The sequence below is a fragment of the Carcharhinus amblyrhynchos genome, chromosome 1, assembly GCF_965287045.1.
Source record: "Carcharhinus amblyrhynchos chromosome 1, sCarAmb.v2.hapA, whole genome shotgun sequence".
In the NCBI taxonomy this organism is placed as follows: domain Eukaryota; kingdom Metazoa; phylum Chordata; class Chondrichthyes; order Carcharhiniformes; family Carcharhinidae; genus Carcharhinus; species Carcharhinus amblyrhynchos.
The window spans coordinates 25,189,516-25,201,601 of record NC_137324.1 but is presented as its reverse complement, the minus strand read 5'-3'; the positions used below and the strand labels follow the sequence as shown (position 1 = coordinate 25,201,601).

The window sequence follows — 12,086 nt, the reverse complement described above, 5'->3', positions numbered from 1 at the left end:
CACTGAGATTTTTCAGCCTTTTCTGTTTTTGTTTCAGATTCCAGCATCCGCAGTATTTTGCTTATAACATGATTGAATCTTCTGAAGAGGTGATAAGGAGGATTGATGAGGGGAGTATATTTGATGTAGCCTATGTGGAGTTTAGCAAGACTTTTGATGAAAATTTAATGGAATCTAAGCTAACATAGCAAGTTGGATCCAAAATATACAGTAAATGGCAGAACTCTTAGGAATATTAGCGTACAAAAGGATCCGGGCATGCAGGTCCACTACTCCCTAAAAGTGGCAGCACGGTGGCCAAAGTGATTAAGAAGGCATTATAGCATGCTTGCCTTCATGATCTGGGACACTGAGTACAAGAGTTGGGAAATCATGTTGCAGCACGGCATGGCATGGTGGCACAGTAGTTAGCACAGCTGCTTCCCAGCGCCAGGGACCCAGGTTTGATTCCCGTCTCTGGTCACTGTCTGTGTGAAGTTTGCACTTTCACCCCGTGTCTGCGTGGGTTTCCTCTGGGTGCTCTGGTTTCTTCCCGTGCTCTGAAAGACGTGCTGGTTAGGTGCATTGACTGGAACAGGCGCTGGAGTGTGGCGACTAGGGGAATTTCACGGTAACTTCATTGCAGTGTTAATGTAAGCCTTACTTGCGCCTAATAGATAAATAAAAGCCTTGGTTAGGCTGCATTTGGAGTATTGTGTACAGTTCTGGTCACAATGTTAACAGAAAGATGTGGAAGCTTTGGAGAGAGTGCAATGAAGATTCACCAGGATGTTGCCTGGTCTTGAGAGGTTGAAAAAACTAGGATTGTTTTCAAAGGACAGACGGTGGCTGAGGGGAGACCTGATAGAGGCCTACAAAATGAGAGGTATAGGCAGGGTGGATAGTCAGAGGCTTTTTCCCAGGTTGAAAGTGTCAATTACAAGTGGGTACAGGTTCAAGACGAGAAGGGAAAAGTTTAAGGAATTTTTGTGGGGGAAGATTTTCAGGCAGAGAGTGGCGGGTGCCTGGAACGTGTGGCCAGAGGAGGTGGTGGAAGCAGGTACATTAGTAATATTTAAGAGACATCTGGTTAGGTCCTTGAATAAGGGCTGAAGGGCTTGTTCCTTTGCTGTACTTTCCTCTATTCCTTGTTTTTAAAGTAGACTCTGAGGCAGGAAGCATAGATTAATGGTAGATGAGTGTTTTGTGGTTGGAAGGCTGATTTCAGTGGGCTTCTAGGTGCTCAGTAATGAATCCCTTACATTTTGTGGAATATACCAGAGGTTTGGACCTGAACGTAGAGGATATGATTAAGATATTTGTAGATGATCGAAAAAGTGGTTGTGTGGTTGTAGAAGAAAGCAGTAGACTGTGGGAAGATATCAATGAACTAGTCCGGTGGACGGAAAAGTGGAAAATGATTGGATACCAGGAAGTGTGGAAGGACAGAAGGACCTTGAAGTGCATGTCCAAAGATCACTGAAGGTGGCTGATTGGGTAAGTGAAGTGGTACATGGAATATTTGCCTTTAGTAGTAGAGGTTTCAAATATAAGAGCAGGGAGGTTATGCTCGAACTGTACAAAACACCCTTTAGGCCACAGCTGGAGTACTGCATGCAGGTCACCGCATTATAGGAACAATGTAACATGGAGGGGGAGTAGTTTTCTAGAGACGTGGCCAGGACTGGAGAATTTTAGTTAGGAGGAAAAATTAGGTTGGTTGGAATTATTTTCTTTGGAATAAAGGAAGCTGAAAGAAGACCTAGCTGAAGTGTATAAAATTATGAGGGGGCTAGAAAGAGTGGATATGAAAGCCATATTCCCCAAGAGTTGTGGAGCCCATTACAAGGGAGGCATAGAGGGTTAGGGCAAGATGTAGAATCTTCAGAGGGGATCCGGGCGAATTTCTTTTCAGACAGAGGATAAGTAAAGTTTATTTATTAGTCACAAGTAAGACTTACATTAACATTTTCCACTTTTCTGTCCACCGGACTAGTTCATTGATATCTTCCCACAGTCCACTGCTTTCTTCTACAACCACACAACCACTTTTTCGATCATCTACAAATATCTTAATCATATCCTCTACGTTCAGGTCCAAACCTCTGGTATATTCCACAAAATGAGGTTTCTGTGAAGTTCCCGAGTCACCACAGTCTGGTGCCTGTTCAGGTCAATGTACCTAACCAGCACATCTTTCAGACTGTGGGAGGAAACCAGAGCACCCGGAGGAAACCCATGCAGACACGGGGAGAATGTGCAAACTCTACACTGGCCCAAGCCGGGAATTGAACATGGATCCCTGGCGCTGTGAGGCAGCAGTGCTAACCACTGTGCCACCGTACTGCCCCATAGGTGGTGGGAATCTAGAATTTACTGTGCACTTGACCCAGAGTTGGAAAGTGGGACTAAGCTGGAGGACCACTTCTGATATAATGGACTAAATTGCCTTTTTCCTGACTGTACATTTCTAGAATTCCATGATTTTTGAAAAAGTTCTTGCCTAGGGAGCATTGGTCCAGCATCACTTACGTATTTTCACCCAGGGTCACCTGCGATCTGGGTAAGCAGTTTAAAAGATTGCAGCCCTTTGGCCATGAGTTGTGTGCATAAATATCTCTGTAATCCGATTCACAGGAAATTTGAGCCTAACTTGAAATCAGCGCATGTTTCATTCTGACCTCTGGTTCAGATCCATGTGGAAACTTCCAAATTATTGTAAAACATTAAATGCGCTGCTCTTGTGAGAAGAAATCCAAATTAAACACAAAGTGAAACAAAACAATTCAAATATCAAAGAAACAAAACAATTCAAATATCAAAGAAACTCGTGTAATTGAGACCATGAAATATGCTGTGAAGTCCAACTCTCCAATATGTTATTAATTATTTAATTTCCCTATTTACCACAGACAGTACATCATAATTAGCTGATTAGAATGTAACCTTTTGCTACATTGGATTAATTAAGTGAGTGTTTAAGTGTATCTTTAAAACATTGATTGGAAGAGATTGATGGCTCATTGTAGTCCTTAGCTCAAACTGTAGCAAAACTAGTCATTGCTCCAAAATGTGTTGCAAGTAACTTGATTGTATTCTTATGAGGAATTTTATCCTGAGATTTTAACTTGTCTGAATATTTCTGATTCTGGCAATTCTGTTTTATTCCATATATAGAACATAGAATATAGGACAAATGATGTGTTATAACTCAGTTCTCTTTAGGAGAAAGCATTTTTGTAGCCCATTAGTGGAAACCTCCCTGCACTTTGCTCCCGCTCCCTCTAGGTGGTTTTCAGTGTGGATACAAATTCTGAGCATCAGGTCAGCTCCCCCTGCAATGCACTCTTGCCTTTGAGAGATCTTGCCAGAGGGAAGTCTATTGTGGCAGTGATGACCGGCCTTGCAGCCGCAGGTAGCCAACTAGAATCTTTTGCTGGACTAATTAGGGCCAAGTGCTGCTATGATTTTCCTGACATTGGGTGAAGCCCCAGCTGGGAAGGCAGTGGTGCAGTGGTCTTGTTACTTCACTAGAAATACAGAGACTCAGGGCAGAATCTGGGGATCTGGGTTCAAATCCCACCATGACAGATGAAAATCAATTGATGACCATGGAGCCATTGTCGTAAAAACACATCTGGTTCACTAATGTCTGTTCGGGAAGGAAATCCGCCATCCTTACCTGGTCTGGCCTATATGTGACTCCAGAACCACAGTTGACTCTCCAATGCACTCTGAAATGGAGGGCAGTTAGGGATGGGCAATAAATGCTGGCCCAGCCAGTGACACCCACATTTCGTAAACTAATAAAACAAGAGCTTGGCAGTTACCTGGTGGCAGCATCACTAAATCCTCCCATGCAAGGACCATTTGGATCAGAAGGCCACAGCCTCAGTGATACAGGATTCTGTGAAAGGTTCCACTTCCACAGCCAGGGTCTGCCATTTACAGCCATTCTTCTTTTTTAAATGTCCACACCACAATGGCATTCCCAAACAGCACTATAATGTACCCACACCACATGGACTGCAGTGGTTCAAGGATAGTAAGAGGTCTCACAAAACCAGGTGACTCACCTGATGAAGGAGAAACGTTCCAACAACTCGTGATACCAAATAAACCTGTTGGATTTTAATCTGATGTGCACACCCCAGGCCAATGCCAGCATCTCTTTTTTAAAGTTAAAGTTTATTTGTTAGTCATAAGTAAGGCTTATTTTAACACTGCAGTGAAGTTACTGTGAAATTCCCCTAATCGCCACCCTCTGGCGCCTGTTCGGGTTAAGGCACCTAACCAGCACATCTTTCAGAATGTGGGAGGAAACCGGAGCACCCGGAGGAAACCCACGCAGACATGGGGAAAACATGCAAACTCCACACAGACAGTGACCCAAGCTGGAAATCAAACCCGGGTCCCTGACGCTGTAAGGCAGCAGTACCAATCACCATGCTCACATCATGGTTCAAGAAGGTTTCTCATTCCCACCTTCTCCAGGGCAATTAAGAATGGTCAACGAATGCTGGCCTTGCCAGTGATGCCCACATCTGAGTCACAAATATAAAAGAAGAGATCTCTTCCATCTATGAGGAGATGCTGAATAAACTAGGATTATTTTCACTGGAAAGACGGAGGCTGAGGGGAGGCCTGATAGAAGGCTCGGGCTCCAGGTGAGAGGGGAAAGTTTAAGGGAGATGTGTGTGTGGGGGAAGTTTTTCACGCAGAGAGTGGTGGGTGCCTGGAATGTGCTGCTAGAGGAGGTGCTGGAAGCAAATACATTAGCAAAGTTTAAGAGGCATCTGGATGGGTACATGAATAGGGAGGGAATAGAGGGATATGGACCGACTAAGGGCAGAAGGTTTTTTTTAGTTTCGTTAGGGTATAATGATCGGCAGAAGCTTGGAGGGCCAAAGGGCCTGTTTCTGTGCTACACTTTTCTTTGTTCTTTGTTCTATCATAAGGCACCCTTGCTGTATCCCACTGTAATCCTGATGGAGCTGTTAGCCATCTGTGTCTTCCGGCTTTTTGAATGAGCCTCCTGCCTCAGAAACCTGTCCACTCTCCGCGGTAATTGGTTGGTGAACACGGAGGCAATCTTCCCTAAGACTAAGTTTCAGTTTATTTATTAGTGTCACATTTAGGTTTACGTTAACACTGCAATGAAGTTATTGTGAAAATCCCCTAGTCACCACACTCCAGTGCCTGTTTGGGTACACCGAGGGAGAATTTAGCATGGCCAATCTACCTAACCCACACATCTTTGGACTATGGGAGGAAATTGCAGCCCACAGAAGAAACCCACGCAGACATGGGGAAAATGTGCAGACTCCACACAGTCAGTGGCCCAAGCTGGGAATCGAACCCGGGTCCCTGGCACTGTGAGGCAGCAGTGCTAAACATTGTGCCACTGTACTGCCCCGCAGGCGGGCTGAACACACAGACACCCATAAATTGTCCCAAAGCCCCAGAACCTTTTCAGACCAGAAGCCTCTGCCTCTGGCCACAGCGGATATTGAACACTGAACATATGAGGCACCGTGGAGGTGATCACGTCATCTCACTTTCTGGCACAGTGCATCCAACCTACTGTGCTGCTGCTCTTCCTCTAAGCATGTCCGTTCTTGTACATCATGGCTTGCTTCTCTGTCTAGGAGAGGCTTGCTGACTCTTCAGTGAAAATAAGAACAAACTCACCTTTACATTGCATCTTTCACACCTCAGGAGATTCCCAAAGCATCTTTCATTAAATGGAATGCTGCTCTCAGAATCATAGCGTTTTGGGTAAGGGTTTTCAATATGAATTTCTGCCTAACCCTCAGTTGAAGGACATTCTCCTGACCTTGTACAAGAAAGGTCTGAGTGTTGCCGACCGCTGGATCTTAAACACTGAACCATTGTGATGTGAGGTAAGCTTTGCTTGATCAGCACTCAGTTATTTTCTTTTACAGTTTTTTTCAGTTATTAGCACTGGCCAGGAGACAGGAATTTTCTTGCTGCTTTCCTAACACTACAGCTCTTCTGGGGTTTAAGCAACAAGGGGGTGAACAGTTGCAGGGCTAAGGGTCTCCCTGAGGTGGAATGTTGAGAATTGGCAATAAAAGATTTAGCACATATTGGTTAGCAGAATCTTGTTTCCATTTCAAATGGGACTCAAGCCCACAGTCAGAGAAACATTGACCATGTGGTGATGATATTTTACTGCACAGCAGGGAAGGTATTCAGTTTATTTCAGTTGCCCCATCGCGGGAATGAACAGATGAGACAGTTTCTGCAGAATTGGGTCAAATCTACGAAATGCAATGTGGATCACTTTCACCTCATCAGTGGTTCGTAATGTTTTAGTTTCACCCAAAAGGCTTTTGCAGGTTAAACACATAAAGAGAAGACAGCCTTTTTGAAGTTTATTTATTAGTATCACAAGTAGGCTTATATTAACACTGCAATGAAGTTACTGTGAAAATCCTCTAATCTACACACTCTGATACCTGAGCAGTTACACTGAGGGAGAATTTAGCATGGCCAATGCACTTAACCAGCACGTCTTTCGTACGGTGGGAGGAAATCGGAGCACCTGGAGAAAACCCACTCAGACATGGTGAAAAGGTGCAGACTCCATACAGACAGCGACCCAAGCCGGGTTTGAACCCAGCTTCCTGGCACTGTAAGGCAGCAGTGCTAACCACTGCCATGTCTATTGCATACTGCTTCCACTTTTTGGTATGCAAGTAGTCCTGTATTTTAGGTTCACCAAGTTGACAGTCTGTGCTGCTCCTGGCATGCCCTCCTGCACTCTTCAAAAGGTTATTTATTAGTCACAAGCAAGGCTTACATTAACACTGCAATGATGTTACTGTGAAATTCCACAGTCACCACACTCCAGGTCAATGCACCTAATCGGCATGTCTTACAGATTGTGGGAGGAAACTGGAGCACCCGGAGGAAACCCATGCAGACACGGGGAGAATGTGCAAACCCCACACTTATAGTGAACCAAGCCGAGAATTGAACTGGGTCCCTGGTGCTGAGGCAGCAGTGCTAAAAAGTGTGCCCCACCATGTCGTCCATAAATTCAACCAGGATTGATTTATTGGCTTGACAGTAATGGTAGAGTGGGGGCGACGTCAGGACGTGAGGTTACAGATTGTGGTTGTATACAATTCTGTTGTTGCTGATGGCCTGAGGCACCTCACCCAGTTTTGAGTTAGATTTATTCTGAATTATCCCATTTAGCGCAGCAGTAGTACCACACAATATGGTGGAGGATATCCTCAGTGCGAAGGTGTGTTTATTCCTACATTACCTTTTGCGTCTAATGAGAACAAATCAAACATCCATCATAATGAAGTGCTTCGAAAGGCTATTCATGGCATGAATCAATTCCAGCCTCCTGGACTACCTGGATCAACTACAGTTTGCCTACCGCCGCAACAGGTCCACAGCAGACACTATTTCCCTGGTCCTGCACTCAACCTTGGAACACCTAGATAACAAAGACACCTGTGTCCGACTCCTATTTATTGACTACAGTTCAACCTTCAACACCATTATTCCTACAAAATTATTCTCCAAACTCTGTGATCCTGAACTTCCTAACTCATAGACCACAATGAGTAAGGATAGGCAACAACAACTCCTCCATGACCATCTGCAATGTCAGTGACCCACAAGGCTGTGTTTTCAGCCCCCTACTACACTCCTTATATACCTATGACTGTGTGGCCAAATTCCCCTCCAACTCAATTTTCAAGTTTGCTGATGATGCCACTGCAGTGGGTTGGATCTCAAACAATACTGAGACAGAGTACAGGAAATAGATGCAGAATCTGGTGAACTGGTGCAACGACATTAATCTCTCCCTCAATGTTAACAAAACAAGGAGATTGTGATCGACTTCAGGAAGCGTAAGGGAGATCATGTCTCTGTCTACACCAACGAGACGAAGTGGAAATTGTCCAGAGCGTCAAATTTTTAGGTGACCAGATCACCAACAAATTGTCCTGGTCCCCCATGCCGATACTATAATTAAGAAAGTCCACCAATGCTTCTACTTTCTCAGAAAGTAGAAGACGAAGGAAATTTGGCATGTCAGCTATGATTCTCACTAACTTTTACAGATGCACTATAGAAAGCATTCTTTCTTTCTTGTTGTATAACAGCTTGGTATGGCTCCTGCTCTGTCCAAGACCACAAGAAACTACAAAAGGTCATGAATGTAGCCCAATCCATCACGCAAACCAGCCTTCCATCCATTGATTCTGTCTACACTTCCTGCTGCCTCGGCAAAGCAGCCAGCATAATTAAGGATCCCACGCATCCCAGACATTCTCTCTTCCACCTTCTTCCATTGGGGAAAAGATACAAAAGTCTGAAGTCATGTACCAACAGATTCAAGAACAGCTTCTTCCCTGCTGCTGTTAGATTTTTGAATGGACCTACTTTGCATTAAGTTAATCTTTCTCTACGCCCTAGCTATGACTGTAAAAATACATTCTGCACTCTCTACAACACTGGCATTTACCCAGCAACGTGGGAAATAGTCGGTTTATGTTCTATCCATGAAAAAGGAAGATAAATCCAACCTGGCCAACAGCTGCCCCATCAGTTTACTCTCCGTCATCAGCAATGAAATGGAAAGTGTCATTGACAGTGCTATCAAGCAGCCTCTGGATTACTTGTCCACAGTGTTATCAGATTAAAGATTTTTCAAGATGGCGCTGGAGTGCCATGATCGAATGCATGGTAGCTAAATTGCTGATGACACAAAGATAGATAAGAATGTAGATTATTAAGAGGACATGAATCTACGAATGGATTTAGCTAGGTTACATGAGTGGGCAAGCATTTGACAGGTGGAATATAATGTGGGAAAATGTAAACTTGTCCAATTCAACAGGAAAAATAGAAAAGCAGAAATATTATTGAAGTGGACAGAGTCTGAAGAATTCTATGGACAGAGGAATCTGGTGTTCTGGTACATGAATTACAAAAAGTTAGCCAGCCGGTGATTAAAAATGCAAATTGAATGTTGGCATTTGTTGTACTGGAAATTGAATATAAAAGTGGGGAAGTGTTTCTACAGCTGTGCTGGACCTCAGTGACACCTTGGGCAGGGTTTTACCGTCTCCTCGACCCAAGACTGGAAAATCCCACCCGAGGCCAATGGAGCTTCTGATTGTCTGCCCCTCACCCACCACAGGAATCGGTAGAATTATCTGGAAAACTGTGTATAATTTTTGTCTCCTTACTTTTAGACAGAGTAAGACAGAGCACACTGATTTCTCAACAACCCACCCAGATCTCAGTAGATTGGTAGAATTTATAAGTTTATAGAATTTTATAAGGGATATGGGCCAAAGGCAGGTAACTGGGACTAGCTTAATTTACTGAGCACAAATTCAATATCCTGATCCCCCCTTCCCCCCATACCCCTTGATCCCTTTAGCCCCAAGAGCTATACCTAATTTCTTCTTGAAATTAGAGAACGTTTTGGCCTCAATTATTTTCCATGGCAGTGAATTCCACACATTCATAGACCCCTGCCCACCTCCATCCCACCACTCCCCCGCCCCACCCCAGGTGAAGAAATTTCCCCTCACCTCAGATTTAAAAGGTTTACCCCTTATCCTCAAACTATGACCCCCTAGTTCTGGACTTCTCCACCATTGGGAACATTCTTTCTGAATCTATCCTGTCTAACTCTGTTAGAATTTTATAAGTTTCCATAAGACCCTCTCTCACTCTTCTAAACTCCAGGAAATATAATCCTAACCGATTTCACCTCTCCTCATATGACTGACCTGCCATCCCAAGAACCAGCCTGCTAAACCTTTGCTGTTCTCCCTCCAAAGCAAGAATATCCTTTCTCAGTTAAGGACACTCAAACTGCACACAATACTCCAAGTGTGGCCTCACCAATACCCTATATGTGCCAACTCACACCTAATCTCAAATACTGTTCTACTACCTATTATTTCGGCTTTCTTAGCCCCTGCTTTTAACTGAAAGTCTTCCACTAATGTGGATAACCTAGCCTTGGTTAATTGTTGAAAATTGCTCAAAGATAAATGTTCCCTCTCCAGGACCGTCATAGCTATTGACAAAACCATTCTGCTTTCCAATCAGTATCGTGACATTCAACATGGAAACCTAACAACCTTAACCTCAGCAAGAACCAACAATGGTATTTGTCAGTGAATCTGAAATCTAGGACGTGACCCCAATTTATGCTATGATACTAGTCAGACCCTCAAATTTTTGGTCAGGTCCAGTTAGGGATCAATAATGTTTTGTTAAAATAGACAGAATTTGTTATTCGAGACACTTACTCAGTAAATAAACCTGCAACATTCCATGAATTTTGAACAAACAAACACAAACGTTACGGTGCTAGTTCAGAAAGACAAAAAATGTCTATCTTATACTGTAATGTTCAGGATTAATATGAGGTGCATATGAGGGCAGAAGAGTAACTAAGGAGAGAATAGGAACTCTTAAGGATCAACAAGGATCGATGTGCAGATCCACCAGAGATGGTGAGATCCTAAATGAATATTCCTCATCAGCATTCACTGTTGAGAAAAGCGTAGATGTTAGGGAACTTGGGGAAATAAATAGTGATATCTTGAGGAGTGCACATATTACAGAGAAGGAGGTGCTGGAAGTCTTAAAACAATCAAGGCAGATAAATCCCTGGGACATGATGAAGTGTATCCCAGGACATTATGGAAGACTAGGGGGGAAATTGCTGGTCCCCTAGCAGAGATATTTGAATCATTAATAGTCAAGGGTGAGGTGCCTGAACGTTGGAGAGTGACAAATGTTGTGCCTTTGTTTAAAAAGGGCTGCAGGGAAAAGCCTGGGGACTAAAGCCAGTGAGCCTCACATCTGTGGTGGGTAAGTTGTTAGAAGGTATTTTGAGAGACAGGATCTACAGGCATTTAGAGATGCCAAGGATTGATTAGGGACAGCATGGCTTTGTGACTGGAAAATCATGTCGCACGAATTTGATTGAGTTTTTTGAAGGGATAACCAAGAAAATAAATGAGGGCAGTGCAGTTGTTGTTGTCCACATGGACTTTAGCAAGGCCTTTGAAAAGGTACCACATGATAGGTTGTTGCATAAAGTTAAATCTTATGGGATCCAGGGTCAGGTAGCCAAAAGGATACAAAATTGGCTTGATGACAGAAGACAGAGCGTTTTTTTTAAACTGGAGGCCTGTGACCAGCAGTGTACCTTAGGGATCAATGCTGAGTCCATTATTATTTGGCATTTATATTAATGATTTGGATGAAAATTTAGGAGGCATGATTAGTAAGTTTGCAGATGACACCAAGTTGGGTGGCATAGTGGACAGTGAAGATTATCTAGGATTGTAATGGAATCTTGGTCAGTTAGGCCAGTGGGTTGACAAATGGTAGATGGAGTTTAATTTAGATAAATGCAAGGTGATGCATCTTGGTAGATCAAACCAGGGCAAGTCTTACTCAGTTCATGATAGGGCATTGGGGAGAGCTATAGAAAAAAGAGATCTAGGATAAAGGTTCAAAGCTCCTTGAAAGTGGAGTCACAAGTGGACAGAATGGTGAAGAAGGCATTCGGCATGCTTGGTTTCATTGGTCAGAACATTGAATACAGGAGTTGGGACGACTTGTTGAAGTTGTATGAGACATTGGTAAGGCCACATTTGGAATACTGTGTACAGTTCTGGTCACACTATTATAAAGAGGATATGATTAAACTAGAAAGAGTTCAGAAAAGATCTATCAGGAAGATACTGGGACTTGATGGTTTGAGTTATAAGAAGAGGCTGGATAGACCAGGACCTTTTTCTCTGGACCGCAGGAGGCTTAGCAGTGATCTTATAGAGGTCTATAAAATAATGAGAGGCATAAGAACATAAGAACATAAGAAATAGGAGCAGGAGTAGGCCATCTAGCCCCTCGAGCCTGCCCCGCCATTCAATAAGATCATGGCCGATCTGTCGTGGCTCAGTTCCACATTCCCGCCCTCTCCCCATAACCCTTAATCCCCTCTCTTATCAAAAACCCATCAACCCGCGTCTTAAAAATATTTAGCGAGGCAGCCTCCACCACCTCAACGAGCAGAGAGT

General features: G+C 43.6%; 1 protein-coding gene across 1 annotated transcript in view; it reads left to right on the top strand.

Annotated features, from left to right (window-relative positions):
* The first annotated feature begins 5,852 nt into the window (after nt 1–5,852).
* Nucleotides 5,853–12,086, top strand: part of spon2b (spondin 2b, extracellular matrix protein) — an 86,030-nt gene continuing 79,796 nt past the window's right edge. The window contains exon 1 of the mRNA XM_080199495.1: nt 5,853–5,882. The gene's annotated coding sequence lies outside the window, so the exon portion shown is untranslated. The remainder of the gene's footprint in view (nt 5,883–12,086) is intronic.